The sequence below is a fragment of the Engystomops pustulosus genome, chromosome 4 (genome assembly GCF_040894005.1).
Source record: "Engystomops pustulosus chromosome 4, aEngPut4.maternal, whole genome shotgun sequence".
Lineage (NCBI taxonomy): Eukaryota > Metazoa > Chordata > Amphibia > Anura > Leptodactylidae > Engystomops > Engystomops pustulosus.
Genome location: NC_092414.1, coordinates 161476799 through 161499989, shown reverse-complemented (window position 1 = coordinate 161499989; position 23191 = coordinate 161476799). Strand labels below are relative to the sequence as shown.

General features: G+C 41.1%; 1 long non-coding RNA gene across 1 annotated transcript in view; it reads left to right on the top strand.

Annotated features, from left to right (window-relative positions):
- The first annotated feature begins 3022 nt into the window (after nt 1-3022).
- Nucleotides 3023-23191, top strand: part of LOC140125679 (uncharacterized) — a 30414-nt gene continuing 10245 nt past the window's right edge. The window contains exon 1 of the long non-coding RNA XR_011854688.1: nt 3023-3132. This is a non-coding gene — a long non-coding RNA (uncharacterized lncRNA). The remainder of the gene's footprint in view (nt 3133-23191) is intronic.

The window sequence follows — 23191 nt, the reverse complement described above, 5'->3', positions numbered from 1 at the left end:
ATCTCAGGGAACTGGTCCAATCAACTTCTGGACCGGGACTCAGACATCTCATATAAGGTTTGTTGGTGATTCCACCTGTGCTTGCTATAAGTCTTCTTTGGACTGTGGTGACGATTATCTTGACTTCTATATTTTAGATTGCTGGTCCCTTTGCCTGTTTTATGTGCATCTATTTGCCATTCAATTCTGTACTGCATTGTCCTCTTGATTCTGACCTGGATCTGTCAACTATTCTTCTAAGTTTGTACTGTCCAGTCTTTGTAGGTAGGCTGGGAAAATAGGTAGGGAGAGCTGGTAAGGAGATATATCCATGGGGCTCACTGGGGGAGATTTAGTTACCTGTTCCTTGGAGCTCACCTAAAGTGCATTGTCAGTCGAGAATGCACTCTTCCATGATTCACTAAGATCGCGCGCCGATATCCTGCATGCGTCGCTTCCCTGCACAGGTCCGCCGGAGTTCACCTTCTCCTTCCTGGTGCATGTAAGTGCATTGTCTTGCAAAACTTGAATCTTAAATCCTGCGCTCAGTCCGAATCAGTCAGATCGTCCGACAGCCCGTCCCCCCCATTTCTGTCACATGAAAGACAGCGCAGCTGCTCCACAATCTGATCGCGTGCAACACAATCCCAGTGCAAATCCCTGTTAAATATCTGTCAAAGCTGTGCAAATTCCAGTCCGACGAAAGTGCGATCCACGAGCCTTAGTTAATAAGCCCCACTGTCTGTCCTTCCAGTCAATACTAGCTGTACTCTTACCGCATTGGCCCACGTGTGGAAATCTGGAGCTGAAACTGAAAAATTATACCGCTGTTCAGAGTTTAAATCTCTCTGCACCATATTGACCTTATTTTCCTATTATCATCTGATGTCATGAATATATCAGTTTTTTTATATTCAGGCAGCATTCAGCAACAGAGGGAATTGAAGACATATTTTGTAGGTCATCAATGAATGAATAATTTTTTAAAATTCTTTTTTTATTCACATTTTCCTTCTGATGAGAATTAAACGGTTGATTGCCATTCATTGACATTTCAGCAGGCAGCATGAATGCTATTCTGAGATGATCCTTGAGACTTGTCATCTGTTCCTTCATTCAAAGCATCTCAATTCAATTATTTATGTGAAAAATAAAAAATAAATTACATATTAGTCTTAATCATAATTTTGTAACCCCATTAGCTTTACCATTTTCAACTTATAGTATTCCATAGGGAATTAATTATGCATGCAATTTATCATAGGCGGACACTAGACTGGAATACATTGAATAAATGAGTGGGGGGGGGTGAGGGGAAGGGATCTTAGTTTGGAAAGAGGAAAAGAATTGTATATATAGGTATCTATGGCACGGTGCAACAGTTGGAGGGCATACCGTATATACTCGAGTATAAGCCGACCCGAGTATAAGCCGAGACCCCTAATTTTACCATCAAAAACTGGGAAAACCTATTGACTCGAGTATAAGCCGAGGGTGGGAAATGCATTGGTCACAGACCCCCCCCCCAGTATATAGCCAGCCTGCCCCCAGTAGTATACAGCCTGCCCCCAGTAGTATACAGCCTGCCCTCAGTAGTTTACAGCCTGCCCCCAGTAGTTTACAGCTTGCCCCAGTAGTATACAGCTTGCCCAAGTAGTATACAGCCTGCCCCAGTAGTATACAGCTTGCCCCAGTAGTATACAGCCTGCCCCCAGTAGTATACAGCTTGCCCCAGTAGTATACAGCCTGCCCCCAGTAGTATACAGCTTGCCCCAGTAGTATACAGCTTGCCCCCAGTAGTTTACAGCCTGCTCCAAGTAATATACAGCAGCCCCCAGTAGTATACAGCTTACCACCCGTTATATACAGCCTGCCCCCAGTAATATAGGGTCCTCCAGTTTCCTCCCACACTCCAAAACATACTGGTAGGTTGATTAGATTGTGAGCCCCATTGGGGACAGGGACTGCTTTACCAAGCTCTGCGTAATCTGTGTACGCTACATAAATAAAAGAATTATTATTAATATGCTTATGTATGTCCAAGCATTATTTCATTTTCATAGTATAGGGGGCTATAGGGAACTATAACGTTAGGTGCTAATATCACTTCTTTTTCTTTTAATATCACTACCAGTGTGGCCTTAACTAAATTAAGGGCATATCATTGTTATAGATGTAAAACCCATCGATTAACACCAGGAATCTATCTTGCTGACCGCACACATTACATGGATGTTAGTAGAACCAGAAGGCGGTTTCATGAACATGGGAGCCAGTGACAAATTAAGATAGCCATGGGCCCTTGTCTGTATGAAAATAGTGGACCAACAGCCCAAGTGGTCAGCTAATATGGGGTTTCTGAGCTAAAATTTATATCATATATCAATACTAGATTTGTGGCCCAACTCTTAAAACCCCCACAAACCGGCAGCTCTTTTTAACTGATAAACAGAGAATAGAAAAAGCTGAGGTGGACCACTATTAGGTTACATTCACACTAACGTATGGGGGAAGTATATATGGCCGACGTATATACGGCCGATATACGTCCCCCATAGACGGCAAAGGGTGCACGGCGCCCTACGGGAGTGGTACTGTGCAGCACACGTGCGGCACCGTACCACTCCGTACCCCGGAAAAAGATAGGACATGTCCCATCCTTGTCCGTAGTACGGCGCCGTGGAGAGGGGCGGGGCGTGCACTGCTGTTGCCCGCTACAGTACGGGCGAGCAACGGCAGTGTGAATGTAGCCTAACTCTGATATTTATTTTTCAGTTTCACCGATATTTTCCAGCACCTTTGAGATTGCTTATCAATCACTTGGTTTAAAGGGAATCTCTGAGTGTATCAAAAAATTAAGGATGGGCTGGGGCCGGCTTTTTAAAAAAATAAACGTGTTCTCACCTCTTCCATCAGTGCTGATGTCCCGTGCAGTGGACCGTCTGATCCGTGCCCATGTTAGTTTATAGGTGAATAGAAACTGCGCTGGGGAAGCTTCCGGCCAGCCCGGCCGCTCCCATCGGTCACCATATCCCAGCACCTACAATGCTGAGAGATAGGGACGGATGGGATTAACCGGCCCCCTCTGCTGGTCAGAAGCTCCCCGAGTGCAGCTTCCATGCCCGTGAAAATAAACAGACCGCGGTGCTGGAGGTGAGTACACATATGTTTCTTTTAAAAAGCCCCCCCAGCCCTCCCTAATTTGTTGATACACTCAGATAACCCCTTTAATGTACTGTGCTTTGGACTTCTGTCTCCTTTTAAATACGAAAAGAAAGATGTTGGAACCCCAAGAGCAATGTATAGAAAATAACCAGCAATCCATTGTACAGAGGTCCCGTGTACCCCATTATCTTTGTATTATTATGGAGGTAGTGATGACAGGTTTTACATGTACTGGGATATATAAATAGCTGAGGTGACTCAGTAGTGTAAGTGCAGCCTTATAGAGATGTACATGCCCACATAGATCATCGTGTGTCATTACTGCAGCAGAGATTTGTTCAATGGCTGAACAGAAAGCAAATTCATTCATAAAAAACCTCTATTGCACATTTATCCCAGCAATGCCTGTTTACCAGTGTTCTTCTCTGGCAGCCAACTTCTTACACGATCCATGGAATAGCACGGAAACCGGAAGTAATGAGATAACTGCGACAGTCTTAATAGTTCTATTTATAGCTCTCTGTGTTACTGAGGCAGAAAAGAATTGTATAGATCCTATAAGTCCACAACACATGCCAGCTATAAGTCAGAGGCAGTCAGGGCATTTGTGGGAGGAACATCCCATTCTACTGATTTTCTCATCTTGTTAGTAAATACAAAGCACATTTATGTCATTCTACACTAAGTGGATTGTAAGGGGTAAGAAAAGTAAAAATACAAACTTAAAGGGTATTCTCACACTGGAGATATACATTTAATAATTAATAATTGTATTTTTAGATGATTTAGGCTTTATTAAAATGGCCAAAAATATGGACAATGACATATTTCCCAGACCAAATACTATGCAAAAGCAGGACTTCCTCCATAAGGGATTACTGTAATTGTGCTTTCAGTAGGGTACTGTAGTTCCGTGTTGAGGAAATGACTACTAGTCTACAGTGTTTTAAATCCTGCTACATCCATGACCTACTCAGACCAGAGAACAACAGAAGAAGTGAAAAATGGAATTTATGTCCTCCAATGAGGTCAGTTATTGGTTGTACATGGACCCCATGACCCCCCAGAACTTCTGGTGGGATGCAGAATGAATTCTATAAACCTGGAGTGCTAAATTATCACAAATAGGACCACTCCAACATCAACTTGTTTATGAGTTATGAAATTAAAGACATATCTTCAAATGAAAGCTCATGATTTTTACTCCCTGTGTTTAGTTTTGTTTTGTCTTCCTTTTGCATTTTGGCAGCAGAAAAAAAGGAGCCCATACAAATTGCATCTACAGTTGGCTGAACCCATTGATTTCTTTCAAATCTAACACCCACACATATATACTTTATGTGACATTTGTTGTTCTGGACTATAAGAACCTAGATTTATAGTATTGCCACAGCAGATAATGATACTAAAAATAGAATGAAGGAAAAATACAAGAATCCACCTCCACAAGCCACAACAGGTCACATACTAGGTAGGTGGAAAAGGGTAGCAGAATATTTTGTTAATTTAGCAGAAGACCTTTCTATTGAGAAATGGATATTCATTAGACTTTCCTGTGGGTTTTCTAATAATCTAGTAATGTTATACTAATTAGAATATACTGATGCTATTGGTCTTATTTACATAGCATGAGCACATCTGTATAATATACATACAATATGATATGCAGGTTTCTAAGGTACCACCCACTGCTATATACTAAAACCATGGCACTTGATTAATACTTTGAATATGATTACTTTTATTTTTCAATCAGAATATCTGGTGAATAATCGCAATTTTCTTTATGATACTTGTACAAAATTTATCTAATGCCTTATGTGTACTATAGTTAACTTACACAGTATTTGTAAAACACGGACCATGTGGATGTCAGGATTCGGGATCAGTAAATCCACAGGACCACCGTGGGAGGTGGAACTAGCCGACACCTGGGACCGGAATCTAAGTGGCACCTGGTCTTTACCAGAGCCCACCGCAAAGAGGGATGGTCTTTCTGCGGCGGGGTGCCACCCCGTCGTTCCACAGATGCAACTAGCCCGCGGTGGCAGCGGAGGTCGAGGTACCTTAGCAGGAAGGAGACAGTCTCATGGTCAGATACAGGCACAGGGTCAGGGCAGGCAACAGAGATGCAAGGTTAAGTCTAATCCGGGGTCAGCCACGGGAGGTCCAGGCAGATGAGAACGGGAACGCAGGAACACAGGAACGCGGGAGCACAGGAATTCAGGAGCAGGAACACAGGAACTCGGGAACACACAGGAACGCAGGAACATGGGAACTCAGGAGCAGGAACAAACAGGAACGCAGGAATATTGCAGGGGAGCTTTCTCAATGGCATAGGCTCAAAGATCCGGCAGGGGATACAATAAGGGGCTGGGAATTTATATGGGAAGGTGGCAGGTCAGAACCAATTATCAGTGCGCTAGCCATTTAAATATTTGAGACCGCTGGTGGAGCGAGGGGAGGTGAGTTCTCCTGTGTATAGGGTCGTGGGGCACACGGAGGTATACATGTGCGCCTGCTACCCGGAATATGGGTTGCAGGGGCACCCGTGACAGTGTGTTATGTAAATTACTTATGTTCAATTATCCTTGTCAGCCAAATAAATTCTGAGAATAATCTAAGTTCAATAATAGAAGTTTCTCAAATCCTACATTGATTTTATTGGCAGGCTAGATAGCTAGCTTCCCATGGTCATCTTAAAAGGTGGTGGAGTAGGCGTCGAGCTAACATGAATCAGTTTATCCAGTAGAAGGAGAAGAGAGCTGTCTGATTGTGGTGATCTCTGTTTATCAGATTGGAAGAACTGTTGATGTATAGGGGTGCTGGGTGTTGGCTTCCGTATTATGCCATTTTGCTGGAGAATGTTTGCTGATCACCTACTAGTTCAAACAATCATGTGACCCTTCAAGAAGTCAAGAACAAGCTGGTGACATCATTTGCCAGTCTTTTATGTTTTGTTTTTTATTGCAGATCAGCAAAAAAATATTTAGATGACACACGGACCATTTTTGTGAACAACCGGCTCAGAAAACGACTACACACTGATAAAATATCAGACCACAGATACATTGTTTGACACGTTTGTGTGCAGGTAGACTTAGGGAGAATAAAAGATTTAATTTGAGCTCCTTTAATACTGTGGGTTCCCCATTTAAATTGTTTTTGACACCTGTCAGAATCTCCAACTGGTATAAAGATTTGGTTTCTGAAGTTTTTGTCTTTTTCCACATTAGCTGAAGAGTGCGCTGTTTTGCCTCCACATTCTAAGAGCTTTTTCTCTGATATATACAAAATGTAGGCCTCTGACAAAGATGGCACAGAGGCTTAGAAGTCTATAAAGAAATGTTGTTTTGTCAGGCTTAGATAACTGGTTGTAGACCTGCAAATTCCAGAACCTTTTAGGAGCATAAATGGCAGAACATGTTGGGACTTGTAGAACTGCAAAAGCAGTACAGCCCCGTGTATGACCTAGAAAGCATTGGGAATGGTGAGGGGACCTCTGTGAAGGAGATGAACATATGGCTTTCATTATGGATTTGAACAAATGTAAATATATTTATTAGTTTATAGTATACTAATACTATACTATGTACTTATATTAAATGTTGTCTTGCTAATTGCTTATCACTTCCACCTTTTGTCTGTTCCATTCACAATTTATTTATTTTTATTCATAACTTGAAAAGTTGATTTCACAGAACTGTGGTTGTCTTGGAATTACATTGTGTTGTAATGTTCCTTATATTTTTTGAGTATGTATTTTTTAATTATTTAATTTCTATCACACTAAGTCTTAGGAATAAAAGTATTGTCTCTTTATGATACTGTGACACACTACTTTGGTCCCGGGAACCTTAGTTTGATGGGTGTGGTTATTTTTCAAGAGCTTACAAAATATAAGTATTATAAGTAAGTAAGTGTATGTACTGCACTTTAGAAGACAATTCAAGGGCTGCAAAGCATTTACACTAAAACACATTGTTGACAATGAAACACATGGAGATTATTGGTGATCGAAAGTGTTTCAGTGGAAAGTCATCTGCAATCAGGCCACGCCCCTCCATAAATCCTTTGAATTATGTTTCTAAGTGCAAAACAAACTCTACATGTGAATGCAGCTGGAAGTCAGAGAATACTATAAGAAGCATTAAAAGGCTCTGCTGAGGCCAAATCAAGACTCGGGTACTTTGAGGCTACAAAGACCACATGTAAGCCAGAATCTAAGAATCAGAAGATCCAGAAGATCGATATGTGTAATACAGCCTCTATGTGCTGTGTCAGCCACTCTGGCTACTCTGCATGATGAATCAGTGTATTCAGGTTTATTCAATAACGCTCAATAGAGAATTCTTCTTAGTTCAGTTGAGTTGACTTGGACAAAGCGCCCTCCCCTCCAAAAGACACACACAGACAAGCTAGAAGATGTGAATCAGCACATATCCTAAGTTGTCAAAGAATGAGTATCATTTTACTGGAGGAGAGAAGTCTCGCTCCTATGAAAATCCTTTTGCAATGCCTAGAATCTCCTCAAGTCATAATGACTATAGAACTAGAAAGGATATTACTTTAACATTATTACAATAGTTAAAATCTTATTTTGTCATTGAGTAATTTTTCTATTTTTACTTCCATGTGTTTCCATGGAAAAGGCTCTGCTTCTTCCATGACGAGCAGGGCTGCAGATATTTCTATTGGATGGTTTGCAGAGAACACAGGATCAGTATACAGAGACCTGGATGTGGGTAGAGTTAATGAGCATGGTCAGAGACTTAACTAGGAAATCTACCAAAATTGTGATTGAGCCTTCCTCCATAGGCTAAAATATACATTACTGTATGTTGTCAGCCCAAGGTTAAACAAATAATTAAGAATTAAACACATAAGAATTGCCACTTATTGTTAGGCTGAACGTGCTATGTATACAATAGGAGTAAAGGTGCAACTAGTATTAATTCAGCAACAGATGTTATATGCCAGAAGTAGCTTGAGGAGGAAGAGTAGCACATCCTTCACTATTCTGGGTTGGTGGGACCTCCTAACACATTTGCTTCTATGGCCCCTACAATAATTGTTACCCCGTGAGCCCATATAAATGCTGCATTACAAGTTGAACCAGAGACCACATACTTTCAACAGAAAAGTATATAAATACATGAAAAAATTTAAATAAAATTAACAACATGTGAAAGGTAAGCATTGTAACTATCTAGACAATTAATAAGATAGTTATTACGTTATGCATCACAGTAAATTGAAGTTCTTAGGCCTGGCCTACAAAATGTGGTCAGCTATAGACTGCACTTAGTAGTGCAGCAAGAGAGATTACATAAACTGAAAGAAGTCACACATTTTGGGGCACATTTACTTACCCGTCCCTGGCGCGTTCCCCAATGTGCATTGTCTGACCAGAATGCACTGTGCTGCGATTCACTAAAATTGTGCGCCCGATATCCTGCATGTGTCGCTTCCCCGCTTAGGTCCGACAGAGTTCACCTTCTTCTTCATGGTGTATGTAAGTGCTTGTTCTTATGACACAATTTAAATGTTAAATCCCGCGCTCAGATCGAATCACTCGGATCGTCCGATGGCTCACCCCCTGATTTCTGTCACATGAAAGCCAGCGCCTCTGCGCCAAAATCGGATTGCTTGCCACACAATCCCCTTATAAATACCTGTCCCAGCGGCGCAATTCCTGAAAAAGTCGGGAAGTCTGACGGAAATGCGAACCTTAGTAAATAAGCCCCATTGTGAAGCTCTGGTACATCACAAAAATTATAAATTTTCTCTAAATATACTCTTTGGGGATATGACTTCTGGCCTATCACTGGTCAGCTGCTTGACACTATCATTAGAGTTAGAAGAACACAGCTCTCTATGTTAATGTCTTCTAAGGCCCCCTTGCACATGAACGTATGCTCACCCAAGGCGTAGGCCGTGCGAACATACAGCCGGTTGCAGGAGAGAGGAATAATATGGGAAAATACGGGACATGTCCTATATTTTCCCATCCTTGGTCACTGTGCAGACAGCGTGTGTTCACTGGCACTGCCATCAGGTGCCATAGACATCTATGGGGAGATCTGGCTGCGCAATTTCCTATATCAGTCTAACTCACATTCACGTGTGGGGAGCCTAAGAGAACTGGGTCTGGAGTAGGACCAGACAACAGATATATTTTGGATGGAACTTTTATTTACCGTCTTTGACCAGAAAGGTTGCCAGGTGTCATACCCCTACCAATCCATTGAATAATCAACAGTAAAACCCCTTTGATTAGAAATGTTAAAATAATGCAATTTATAAAATATTATACATTGTTTTATATTCATGAACCTTAAATGATTGCAAAAGAGATGGACTAATTTAATATGTGGCTAATGTGGCTTTCAAAGAACGCAAATATGAGTCTGCTTGCTAGGAAATGAATAAATACATGTTTGCTCATGCTAGAGTAGCCACATGGATCACTGATCACTTGATAAGATTTGCTGGCTCCAACTGTGTGAAAGGGGGGAAAGTAATATATATACCTGCCGTTTAGCCACCATATCATATTGCAGCATCGCAAGACCAATTAGACAAATCCTCTTCTGTCCTGGCTAATCTGTAATGAAATGGTCATATACTATAGCGAGACAATGCTGGAGACTTCAGCAGAATACAATAGCAGCCTTCACGAGAGAGTGCACTGGATTTGTCTTTGATCCACAGGTTCCTCTTGAGCTGATGACAGCCTGAGGTTTGAACAGGTCTACTGAGGCAAGTCATTAGCAGTTTCAATGTCTCAAAGACTCGATTACTGCAAATACACCGCATCAGCATTTTGGGGTGGTTAGCTGCTTCATTTAACTCTTACTTTGCTCAAACTCGCATATTGAAAGTGTCCTATCTCCCAATGCATCATTCTGAGTTTTAAACAATCAATCTGATAATATGAAATATTATGACATAATGATAATACAACCAATATAACTGAAAGCTCCTGTTATTGTAATGACAAACAGTATTCCAGACATGAAATACACTTAAATGTGGGCACCAAACCATGAGTGGGCAAAAGGGTACATTCATATATGATTTTTTTTTCTTAGGCTTGGGTGAGAAATGCAGGAGGGACACTGTTGGCAGAATAGATAATATTGTTTTTTATGGGATCCTGTCATGTCTCATGTTGACAGAATGAGGTTAAGAGGTTAAAACCCTAAAATTTCACCTATAGCTAATTACTGGTCGGATATATTCCTTCCAAATTTGAGTGCCGGTTAATTTCCGAGTTTCCAGGTTCTGGTTGTGAGTATTTGTGCTTGTGGATTTATCTCTGTTTGGCCCTTTTGGCTACTCAGTCTATTCCTTGGCCTTCTGGTTTAAAATTTAACATATTCTTTTTGTTATCAAACGGCATCTTTTGTTGTGGATTTGGATGGTCTCTTGACGTAAAATTCTGGTACTGACTGATTCCTGCTGATTCCTGCTTCCATTGCCATTTACTTAGTGTGTGGAACGTTGCCAAGTTGGGGGCCGTGATGTAGGATGGCCATTAAGTTGGGGGGTTTAGTATTTAGGCAACCCTGTCTCCTTCCCATTGTGTCCTGAAAGATCAGTTCTATCAAAAGGTTGCAAAAGGGACATATGTTCCACACTTGATGATTCATTAAAAAGTTCTCTATATACATAGGTTTTAGGGATGGATATATGGGGGAATATTTATCATATGCAAGCACTAGTGCGCCTGTGTATGATAGCCCTGCCTGGCATAGAAATAAATGCAGCTGACGTTTTTTCACATGTAAAAAGTCAGCGACTGCAGCGAGTGCGGGGACAGTAAGGACCCGCGCAGGCCCACTTCCGGCCAGCCGTGCCCTCCACATATGCCCACATATGCTCCCTGATAAATATGCACCATTGTCCCAATGTGCTCCATAAGGTCATCACTTGTGTCTGGCTCTTACTTTAACTACTGGTGGACAAAACTGCTACTGTATTCAGTCCTAGTTCCCATTCAGGCCAGTTTTATGGCATACAAGCCTTGACGTAGGCGCAATTCCTGGCACACATTTGGCTTATTTTTCCCCTTATGCCACCTTCACACATTCCTACCCATGTCTGCGCAGTACCTATAGCCTGCGCCCAATATGGCAGGACCTGGCAAAGAACTGCACTCCCGCCACAGATGTTGTTCAAAAGTCTTACATTTTTCTACAACCTCTTCTAACTTTTTCCTACACCTGCCAAGTAGTGGAGTTTATTTAAACCAAAATTGCCTTTTTTCATACATCCACACCTCACATCCAAACTTTGCTGGGCAAGTGGAAAAGTCACAAACTTTGGTGAAAAAAATGCAAAAGAAGGTGCAAACATAAGAGAAAAAAAGAAAAGACCAAGATAAATTACCTCCAATATCTTCAGGGCGCTCAGACATTAATTTTAGTGTTCTTCAATCATTCTCTTTAGAATCACTTCACTTTTAATTCTATCTCTAGATCATATTGGAATCGGAAAAGAAAAGGGTTTTAAAACGGCCTCTTGATACAAGTCATATTTGACCCACATAAATAAAATGGATGATTATATTTAACCAACGTGTTTGCACATTTGTAGGCGAGTTGAATTTTAATAGTCTTTCCATCTGTTCAATTCCATGTCTTTGTACTCCAGACAAGGGTGTGGGCAGATTTTCATCATAAGCACAGTTAGCAGTAAATGGATTTCATACTGTTGAAAGCTGGAGGATTATGGATTCCTTCTGCAGTTAGCTGCATTTTCTCACTTTAGATCGCACACCAGATTTGATCTTTACCCCATCTTTTATTTACACACTATGTCAGCTTTAAAGCCACTCTATATATCCTCCCCTTTTACTGCTGAACATTGGAATTTCTTCAGGAAATTGATGCACCATTCAAATAGAGGGAAATTAATAATCTTACCAACAAGCAAAATTATAGTCTATGAGAATTCATGTAAGGGGCAATGTAGAACTGATACATGGGTGCACATATTTGCATCACCGCAGAATAAGTTCAATGGTTTTCCTTCCATTGATATCCTATCCTTAGGATAGATAATCAATATCATTGCTAGAACCTCCATTAATCAGCTGTCAATCCAAAAAGAATGGAATAGGAAGCAGGCAGCTCCATTCCCTTTGCAGTGGCAGACGACTGCAGCTCAGCTCCCATTCAAGTGGACAACTCTGGTAACGGGTTTCATGCTTCACTTACAGCTGATCAGGGGGGTTACAAGTATTACACTTCTACCTATTTGATAATCCAATATCTTTAGCCCAGAAGTCCCCTAAGGAAAAATAGAGGAAAGAACAGCTTACGACGGATGAGCGGATCCAGTAAGGTTCATGTACTGTTCTAGTTCAGGTACCTAACCCACCGCTCACCCCCTCAAGTAACACCCATAATTGGGTATTCCTTTAAATGCCACCGGCTGCATTTCAATGTTGGTGGCCCATGGGTGTCACTGTTTTTATGAGGATTGCCACTCCCTGATGACGTCACAGTGATCAGCGATCCTTGGGAAGATTGCAATGTACACGTTAGAGGAGAAAAGCAGATGATCCAAACCGAAACCTAAACTTCCCAACCCGCAATGTTTGCCATGGACCCAAAGATTGGGGGATCAGGTCTGCTCATCATTACTGTTTAGCTTTATAAAAATTCCAACATTTTATGGGAGTACTTGATCCCAAATATGCAACCTATTCTCAAATGTTTGATATTCTACCATGTTCTTCATGTTTATCTGGGCCCTAAGGTATTGACAGATCAGCTTTCAATGCAAAGAGACTACAAAATGGTGTAGCAATTCAGAAGGAGGCCATTTTACTAAAGCACACATGCCAAACAAAAGTTCAGCCTACCACCTCATTTAATGTGGCAATTGCATGTTAGGTTGGTTGGGTTTCAGGTGTATGGGGGGAGGAGAATACTGTCATTGGGAGGTGGGTGGTTAAGTGGAGAGCGCTATTTGTATGGGGTTGTATGAGAGGAGAATGATACTGTCACATTGGTTAAGTATCAACAGAGTATGGGATCCCTCTATAAAATCCCCTCGAGATGGTAGTACCTCAAAATGGGACAAATGTCAGGAAGAGAAGGGAAGAAAGGGGGAGACAAAACGAGGGCTATCCTAGTGTAGTAAGTAAGGTACCATTATAGACATAATTAGTGCGCTCACCTTATGGCGCTTAATTATAGCGCTTTATGCAAATGTGTCCTTAGTGGCTGCCGGCTCCTCCTTCCTCGCGGCCGTCTGTTCCAATCGCTCAGAGGATGCTATATTGATGAAACATGGAAGCCCAAGTATGTGTACGGAAGAAATGGGTGCCGGCGCTCGTGGATAGACCGCTCCAGTCTCGCAGCTTGCACCAAGTCTGGTTGTGGTTGTGCTGTTTGCTGGTAACGTTCTGACAGGTTCTTGACACAGAACTAACTGGTGTCAGTTAGTTCTGTGTCAAGAACCTGTCAGAACGTGACCAGCAAACAGCACAACCACAACCAGACTTGGTGCAAGCCGCGAGACTGGAGCGGTCTATCCACGAGCGCCGGCACCCATTTCTTCCGTACACATACTTGGGCTTCCACGTTACATTGGTTAAGTGTAAGAATCTAATTATAACTTAACAATTTACACTGTTGATGGAGTAGATACATTTACACAATTTTACAAGTACAATCAGCCTTTTGAAGACAACCCTTAGGATGCAGTTCTTACTAAATATTTGTTTGAGACTCATGTACTAGAGGGTCCCATTGACCATGGTGGAAATATGAAACACTTTGGAAGAAGTTGTGTATTTATAGTGAGGTAGCTTCATAACTCACTATAGTTTTTATAAACATTAATTGAATTTTTTAAAGTGTAAAGGGTAAATTGTCCCTAATATGTCTTAAATCTTGTGTTAAATATCTGCAGATATTATGTGTATTTTTGCATGTGTTAATAAGCTTTTTTATTCATGTCTAGAATATTGTTTTTGAATCCTAGACTACATCATGGTATATATATTTATAAAGCATTTTATAGGATCACTTTTATCCACAGGCAATTTTAAGAATTCACTCAAATGAAAGCTAAGCTGCAATTACTCAGCTTATGGAGCTGTCGGCTTCATCAGTAGATGCCTTATTACTAGTGGAATTTGCCCCAAAAGTATTGTTATTTACAGCATCATGTATAGGACTATTTTTTATTTTTTCTGCTGAGTCCTCTGTATTTTAAAGGGGGTTACAGACAAACAAAACATATCCATTATTCACTTAATGAGCAATTTGTGTCTAATAGCTGGAAAGTGTAGACCCCCACTGATTTTGAGAAAGAGGTGTCCCACGTAACCTTTGAATGCTGCACTATTAGTATGCACACTGAAAAAAAAATTATTAAATGGTAAATACCTTTAAGAAAACATTTCAATTTGGGAAAAGATTGAAACCAATACTGTGGGGAAGTTCTTTCATTTTATCAAACTGTTTATTTTTGCATTGTATAATATGTCTGTTTATTTCATGTCAAACTTTTCATATTAGATTGTAATAAGAACGATTCCATTAAAGGTGTATTTCCACAAAGGCAAGTTTCTTAAATGTTTTAAGGATAGCAAAATACAGCATTTCATCTATAATTCCATTCTCTCTCTATCAGTCCTGGTGTAAATAATGTATTTCCTCATGTATAAGCTGTGCTGAAAAACCTCACCTCGGCTTATTCATGAGTCAATTTAAAAAAAACTTACATACTCACCCTCCAGGGCCCCGATGCTGAGCATGGCTCCCGAACCTCTGTGCGGCTCCTCTTCTGTCTTCTCTATGGTTTTACTAGCCGGCAGAGATGTGTCCATGGGTTCTGCCAGTTGGCAGATTGCGTGGGCGCTTCTCTGCTGTCTATTACAACAAAGAGAAGAAAAAATAGGAACACCCTAAGGTGAGTATGTAAGTTTTTTTTTTATGTGCTTGGCAAACTGTGGGCTGGCTGGCTATATACGTCTGGGGACCGGCTGGCTGTATACTAATGGGGGCTGGCTCGCTGGCTGTATACTACTAAGGGCTGGCTGGCTTTATACTACATGGGGTTGGCTGGTTGTATACTACTGGGGGCTGTATACTATATGGGGCTGGCTGTATGCTACATGGGGGCTGGCTGTATATGACATGGGGGCTGGCTATATACTTCTGGGGACTTGCTGGCTATATACTACATGGGGGCTGGCTATATACTACTGGGGGCTGGCTGGCTATATACTACTTATATACTACTCAGGGCTAGCTATATACTACTGGGGGCTGGCTGGCTATATACTACTGGAGGCAGGCTGGCTATATATTACTGGGGGCTGGCTATATACTACTGGGGGGTGCCTGCTATATGCTCCTGGGGGCTGACTGGCTTTATACTACTGGAGGCTGGCAGGCTATATACTACAAGGGGCTGGCTATATACTACTGGGGGCTGGCTGTATACTACATGGGGGCTGGCTGCTGTATACTGCATGGGGGCTGGCTAAATACTACAGGGGCTGGCTTGCTATGTACTACTGGGGCTGGCTGGCTATATACTACTGGGGCTAGCTGGCTATATACTACTAGGGGCTGGCTGGCTGTATACTACATGGGGGATGGCTGGCTGTATACTTCATGGGGGCTGGTTGGCTATATACTACAGGGGCTGACTGGCTATGTACTACTGAGACTGGCTATATACTACATGGGGCTGGCTGGCTATATACTACTGGGGGCTGTCTGCTATATTCTACTGGGGCTGGCTGGCTATATAATACTGGAGGCTGGGTGGCTATATACTACTGGGGGCTGGCTGCCATATACTACTGGGGGCTGGCTGGCTATATACAACTGGAGGCTGTGCCCAATGCATTTCCCACCCTTGGCTTTTACTCGAGTCAATAGGTTTTCCCAGTTTTTGGTGGTAAAATTAGGGGCTAGGCTTATACTTGAGTATTTTTGAGTAATTTTGGTTGCCCCAGGATCTTCTGAGTTTAGGTTCAGGGGACATCTTGCTCTGAGGCTGCGTGAGCTTCTCTCTGCTCTATGCCTGTGGACACCAACCTTGCATTCCAGGACAAGCTCACACACAAACACTGGCTTCCTGCAGTCAAGCAACACATTACATTGTGAGAAGAGCAAAGCTACAAGCTACAGGCAGATAAGATCTTTATATCAGGGGAGGGGGAGCGAGGTATATAGAAGAACTGTGAGTGTTATAGGTGAGTTATGAGAGCTGAGAATGTCATTGTGTATAATATGTATCTTATGGATCTCATCATCTCTCATCTCTGATCTGTCTCATCTCTCTTTCTATGTGTCAGAACACAAGTGAATGTTTAAAAGCTAAATAAAAGTGTAAATAAACCAGGACCCTGTTAATCTAACCAATTTGTCAGTACACAGAACTAGAGGAATCATGAAGTGTCTGCTTAGAGAGTCCCTGCACACACTCTGGAATTTTACACTGACCATCACTGAGTGAAAGGAGCTAAAACAGCAATAACACTGAGTAAAATTGTAAAGTAAGGGGTAAGAGTTTAATTGGGTAAACATCACTAGAGGATTAAATTTTGAGAATGTTCTTTTTTACATTTTTGCTTAATTAGTGAGGGTAATATTGTATTTGGGCATTGTCTATACAAAGTATATTATTAGTTTTATATATGATGGTAGCTGGAAATCACTCAGGCTTTGGAGGTTGGAGAGCTGTCAAAGGACGGTTCAGTATGACCAGGCAGGCTCCCCTCCTAAACCTAAGTCCATGATCCTGACAAATGCAGAAAAGAGTCAAATTGATAACAGCCCCATGGGGGTTTTTTCACACAAAAACCTTTGAGCTCCTCAAAATATTTCCATCCATGCTAAAATTGTAAGTGTATGCTGTATCAGTAGCCTACTGTTACAAATAGTTTAGGTTTAGCGGTCCTTTATACCCATCACAGAAAGTAGTCAACACAGGTTCCTATCTTTGTTTGTGGAGGACTGAGTTTCTTCTCTCTTTAATGTTACACACACAGAGATGCCAGTGTTCATTGTCTACAGCTGTATTTTATGCTCAGCTTTACAGCCCATATTATAATAAAAGAGATTTAATGGATTGAATTCTCTCTTGAGATAACAGCACTTGTGTAGCTTCAGTTAAAGACCCCTTCTACTCATATAACCACCTGCTATAAACACAGGCCTGTAAAATGATCCATTTATTCAGTCATCATAATACTGTGCAGTCAGCTGATGAAGCAGCACATCACATGACGTCTAAGGCTGCTGAGGTAGGTTTTCTGGGTTCATGGAAAATTAAAGGAAAACATTGGGAAATTAATAGAGATGAGCGAGCACTAAAATGCTCGGGTGCTCGTCTCAAATAACGAGCCCAATTGAAGTCAAAGGGAGACCCAAGCATTTTTTTGCTAAAACAGAACAGTAAAAGAACAGTCCTTAATTAAATATTCCAGATGTTTCCTGATGTTTTGCTTGTTAGAACACATTGAAATAACACTATTCTTCACTTTCCAGGTGTGCGCGCGTGTCTCCCGCTAAGTTAGGAGATGTTCAGAACATCTGGAATGTGAAGAATATTGTTCTTTCAATGTGTTCTGCACTTAAATGGTCCTGTATTCACTGTTTTTAATGTTTTAATTCTATTCTTCACTTTGCGGATGTACGCGCATCTCCGAACCTATTGGAAGACACGCGCGCACATCTGCAAAGTGAAGAATAGAATTAAAACATTAAAAACATTGCATACAGGACCATTTAAGTGCAGAACACATTGAAAGAACAATATTCTTCACATTCCAGATGTTCCAAACATCTCCGAACCTAGCGGGAGACACGCGCACACACCTGGAAAGTGAAGAATAGTGTTATTTCAATGTGTTCTAACAAGCAAAACATCAGGAAACATCTGTAATATTTTATTAAACAATAAAAACACTGTTCTTCACTGTTCTTCACTTAATTCAATGCTGGATCGCGAGCAGGGGAAATACTCGTCCGAGTAACGAGCCGGTCCGAGTATGCTAATACTCGACCGAGCAGTATACTCGGACGAGTATACTCGCTCATCTCTAGAAATTAACTATTTAAAGGGGAATCTATCAGGTCTACTTGGCACACTATGGGGCACATGTATTTTTGTATTGAGTTGGCCTTTTTTTTAAGACTTTTTGGAGACTATTTTAAGACTTTTGGATAGTTATCAGACAACACTGCTCGCGAAGCATTGCATTTTCGCAGCGCAATACATCAACAGGCTTCAGCCTCTTAATGTATCGTGCATGGCACGGCCGCGCCACCCCTTTACGCCCCAGTGGTGTTAAGGTGTCGGAGAAGGCAAAATAATCACAACTACTAGCAGAGGCTCTGATAAATATGCCCCTTTGTGTTGGGTGTGCAATTTATTTTGCAACAACCTCCCTTCAAAGTTGTTTTTTCTGATTTATCACCTGATTCCAGATGTGAAAGTTGTGACTTTTTAAGTCTCAAATCGATACCTACTCATTCCAGGCTTAGGTAAGCTGTTTGCAACTTTTTGGGGCTTTCTGCGACTTTTGGTCAAAATAAATCCTCACTGAGATAAATTAAAGGAAATATGCCATTTGCTTTTATACATTATGAACCAAGCATACTTTGAGAATGCTGTAGTTACACTGATGCAGGCAAATATCTTGTTTAATCCCTAGAAGAAGTGGTTTTGCTGAAAAAAAATATTATAAAATTATGATAATGAGGCTCTGTCACTCTTGTGGCTGCCTCGTTGCTTCTCCTCACCCTAATTATGTACTTCTCCAGCCTTGTCTTGCCCAGCATAAGCGGAGAATACGTCATCACTGTGTTGTCCCTGACAGGCAGAAGTAATCAATCGTTGCACCATCACCCAGCTGAGGTGTATGAGTCATCCAGCTCAGGTTGATTACTCCTGTCTGGACAGTTCAGGAAGCTCAGCTCAAGGTGTTTATGTAGGCAGCCAGCATGCAACTCAGCTTTCTCAAGGTCCTGAATTGTATAATTGTTTTTTGGGAAAAAACACTTGGTTCAGGGATTAAACAAGATATGTTTCTGCATCAGTGTAGCTAAAGCATTCTCAAGGTATGTTTAGTTCACAAAGCCAAAACAAAGGTTCATGTGCCCCTGAGACTAAATGCATGTGACACACATTTTAAAATGGTAAAAAAAAGGGTGGCTGTGCAGATTCAAAAACACTGAGAAGCTAATGAAAAAGAAAGACAATATTTGGATAAATATGTTTAATCTAGGTTGTTTAATCTAGAGGTTGTCCAGGAATTAAAAAAAGTGTACATTTGTTAGAGAGGGATTTAAAAACCATTTATACGCACCTCTTTCCGCCCTCCCATTAACCTGCACTCCTGCCAATCACTCTTGGTAGCTGTTTATAGCTGCGCGTGGTCAGGACAGCACCACAAGCCTCTGTAGGCAAATGACGACCGGCAGCCATGGGCAGTGTGGCGGGTGAACGGGAGTGTGGAGAGAGGTGAGTATAAAAGGTGTATTGTTTTTACGGCTCCCAGCCATATATACATTTTTTAAGGAATTTGGAATTTTATGTACCCTATTCGAAGTTGTGGTCTGAACGACTACTTGATCTCTAATGCCGGGTACTTATAACTTCAAATTGTCAGCTGATTCAGATAATGCCTTAGGCATTGTTCACACTGAAGATGTGGCTTTCTGTGAGGATTTCTGTCACTTTGCACAGCAGGAATAATGCAGCAGACAGAATTATTATTGCTGTCAAAATGATAGAAACTACAATGGCAGTGCTGGACACAGAGAGCAGAGGGCCCCCGCGCAGGAACCGTGCAGGGGCCCCTCGTTATCACATATCTTATGATAAATATATAAAAATGAATGCATTTTTCTGAAGACACAACCTATTTTTACTACATTGTACAGAAGCAAGGTTGAAAAATAGCTTACAATTAATAAAGTGATCTGTAACATTGAAACGTGAGTGGAACTAACACATGGCAGGTAACATCAGGTAATGGAAGCTAAAGGATTTTTCTTCTCTAGGCAGTTAATCAAATAATAAACATGTATAAATACTATGTCAACCAATTCTGCTTCACATTGAAGTGAATGAAGAGGAGAAGAACAACTTTTTTTGCATTGGTGCAAGTTGCTTCAAACCTTGACTATCTCTTATGTCTGTACCAATTTTTTACATTAATGCCCAGGATATGGCAGTTTGGACAATATGTTTTATTTATATTGTAAATATGAGATAAATACTATTATAGCTTTTTAGCTTGGGTTGATACAGGTTTGGAAGTAGAAAATATGTGTCATTTACATTTTTATTTTTTAAGGTATTAAAATTTTTGTGTGTTGGTGGGGTTTTTTTGTTAATTAAGTTAATAAAGTTAATTTTTCTTTTTAACATTTTTTGCCCTACAGTGAGATCTATTTTATAATGCACTTCAAAACTTTTGTAGTGCAGTGCATTATCCTGTCAGTTACTAATAGGCTTCCTATTAGGGCACACCTCTGGCATGGCTCAGCTACTACATGCACACTGCTGCTGCTTACTCGCTCTGCACATGCAGAGGTACATGTGTCTAAGGGACCAAACACCCAGGATCGGAGCTTTTCTGATCCTGGATGTTAGTGCTGGTGCTGTGCTGTCATAACAGCCCAGGCAACAGCAGAACACTATGTTTCTTCTTCTGTAGAACTGTAGAAAGGCATTGCATCAGAAAAAAGAACCCTTAAAGGCGTATTCCCACAAAGACAAGTTTCTTAAATAACACATTCTATGTTATTAACAAAAATACAACATTTTACTGTAGTATACTGGTGTATATACTGGTGTACACAATTTCAGTTGCCCCTAGACACCACCCTGGATCTTCTGGCTTAGGGTCATAAAAGCCATCTTGCTCTCCAACTTCACCCTTTTGAGCTGCTCCCTTCCTCTAGCCCCCATTCTCGCATTCCACAACCAGCTCAAAGAAACTCACTTCCTGCTGGCTGCAAGCTACAGGCAGATATGTGAGAGCAGATATGTAGCAAAGCGGATAGAGTGTCATTGTGGCAGATTAGCGATCCAGCGGCACATTCTCAGTGGAGGATTCGGGTCTTCCGGCGATTCACTAAGGTAGTTCTCCCGATGTCCTCTGGGTATCGCTGCTGCGCTGAATTCCGTCGGAGTGCACTGAAGTTCACCAAGCCAGACCGGGTGCAGGTAAGTGCGTGTTAAGTGACACTTTTTTTTTTTTAAATACGGCGGTTTCTCCGAATCCGACAGGTTTTCCAACGGCCACGCCACCCGATTTCCGTTGCATGCAATGCGCCACTATCCGATCGTGAGCGGCAAAATCCCGGGGCAATTCAGGGAAAATCGGCGCAAAATGGTAAAATCTGTGTAACCCGACGTAGAAACACGATTCGGGCCCTTAGTAAATTACCCCCATTGTGTTTAATATGCATGTCACGGATCTCATCATCTCATCTCCGATCAGTCTCATCTCTCTTTTTATGTGTCAGATACTAGTAGAATGTTCAGAAGGTAAATAACAGTGTATATTAGCATGTACCCTGATAATCTAACCAATCTAGAGAGCCCCCGCCCACACTCTGGAATAATCAAATGACCATCACCGAGTGATAGGCGCTTAAACAGCAATAAATGACTACAAGTGTAAAGTAAGGGGTTAAAATTATCTTTATTGTGTAAACATCACTAGGGAATTGAGATTTGACAACTTTCTTTAATGGGAAAACCCCTTTAATGAATGCTGTAAAAAGCTGGTATGTCGTCATTAAACGGTGAGAACATATTATTGAGAGAAGCTGCACCTCCTCTTTTTTTTAACTTCATCCCTCGTTTGGACATCAAAAACTGCATCTGAAAAACTGAACATGAGAAATGTACTCTCATCCAGTATCCATATCTCTCATGTGAAAAGCAGCTACCCCCTTATTTGCTTACTGAACCCCCTGATTAACCAAGGCTGATCAATACAGCCCAGCAATATAGCAACCACCCTTGTCAAAACAAAACCCCAGTAGAGCCTATGGGGAGATCTATTAGCTACATTACCACAATTTTTTGTGTATACATGATCAGAAAAAAATCATTCTACTGTCTAGAATAATTTTTAACAATGTATCTGCAGAAACTGGATTCTGAGTCTGAAGCCCGTGATGTTCTATATAGAGGATGATTAAACTACAGCAGCTACTAGATATACAAAGTGTGTCCCCATGCATATCACTAAGTATATTAGAAATCTGCATTATTTTCCATCTGTGTTCTTTCTATGTTTTCAAGGATTGGTGATTTCCTCTCCGGGATTTCTTCCAAACACTACATTGGAATCTGAGATGTTATCAGTTCTGTGTCACCTTGAATGCACACCCTATGGTCCCCAACAGAATCTTATGTCATTGTGATCCATTAGGGTTTGTTGATTTGAGTATAAAAGTGGATTAGCTAATGTGAAAGATCGTAGCGAAGAGAATTGGAGGTATAAATTCATTGTAATCTCAAGATAAAGACACACAGAATGTTTTTCCTGATGTGCAACTTTTTCTGACAGCTTTCTTTCCAAGTCACTCTCACATTTCTCGAGGAATCAACGATTGTTGTATTCTGTAAATCTCAAAAACGGAGATGTGTTTCTTCTTTTGTCAACTGAAACTTCACTATCATGAGAAGCCGTTTCAATTCCAGCACTGACACTTTGTGAAGGATTAAAAGCGACTACAGAAGATGTTTTCCCTGTCAGCAAACTGAGAATACTAGCCAGCTTCAATGGTGAATGGAGAAATCCTCTAAGCAGGTTTAGCAAATGTATTTTCTCGTCTTCCTTGAAGTGAATTTCAATAACTTCACACTGACTAGAAAGTGAATTTTAGATACAGGCGGTAAATATCAAAAACATCTCTCAGCACATTGTTATCTAATGAGCAGCAGTAAAGTGGGCCTGAAGTGTTGTTCAAACCTTCCTGAGCTGTAGGGATACACAGGATTTAATGGAGCAATTACATCAGAAATGGAGATTAATAGT